The sequence below is a fragment of the Mytilus californianus genome, unplaced genomic scaffold (genome assembly GCF_021869535.1).
Source record: "Mytilus californianus isolate M0D057914Y unplaced genomic scaffold, xbMytCali1.0.p SCAF_18, whole genome shotgun sequence".
NCBI lineage: Eukaryota > Metazoa > Mollusca > Bivalvia > Mytilida > Mytilidae > Mytilus > Mytilus californianus.
In genome coordinates, this window is record NW_026262666.1 from 5,634,328 (window position 1) to 5,635,429 (window position 1,102).

Below are 1,102 nucleotides of genomic sequence, written 5' to 3' on the forward strand. Positions count from 1 at the left end.
TCTACATGTGAATCAAGATATAAGGCAGATTTAATTGTATCTTTTGTATCCTTTAATTCAAGTGTGACCATAGGTCGTTTATAGCCACAATTCGGTCCAACGGAAAAAACATAAACTCGTTTTATATAAAAGGAAGCGATTTTTAGACATGCCAAATTTTGTGGTTTTCGTTTTCTATAGGCGAGGATGCCCAACGTCAGCTGAAAATCTGTGCGAATGATGGCTGGAGTTTTTGTTTATGGGTTACCCCGTATTATAAGTACAATGTATGCAAATTCAACCTGAGGAGTGTAAAAAAGGGACATTTTGATGACGGTCGAACATATGGTTTAATTAAGGCGATAACTGTTTACCGATGTTCAAATCGATTGAGAGGACATAAATCAGATAATAAACAAAAACCGAGGAAATCGTATGAACTCTAAAAGGAGCGAGATATGGTTCATCAACATAGAAAGCGTCTCCTGCCATGCATGCATCACTCGCCATGCAAATCCAAATTCAATCAAAATGTCACAATCAGGAAAATTACACAATCTGTAAAATTACAGATCACGTTATAGAGAAAGTCCAAATACCTGTCCATTCCTGGGAAATAATGGAGCGGATGCCCGTAGGGCCGACGCCCATTATTTCCCAGGAATGGACAATTATTTAGGCTTTCGCTAACTTAAAATACACCTTAAATATTAAGAACGAATCTTCAGAATATAACATTTTAAAGAATTTTATTTCATTTTGTAATGGTTTTCTTTTCATTTTCCCAATAAAAATTTAAGATAAAGCTGACCATCTACTCACTTAACGAAGTTTTATGAACAGTAGAATTATTGCTATCAAAAGGATCTTGAATACAGTTCATCACATTTTATGTTTTAAGTCATTTGATACGCACGTCTTTCTTGTAGTGGGATTGAAAGGATATTTATTTGTGTCTTCAAGTTGTATTTTGAGAGAGAGAGAAAAAAAGTACTTATGCATATATGTTATTTAATTATGTGCATTTTTCGTTTTATAAATATTGGATGTAGAATCGTCTGAGATAAATGAAATGGTACACTAGAATACATTTCCAGGTATGTTACACTCTATTCTAGGTTAT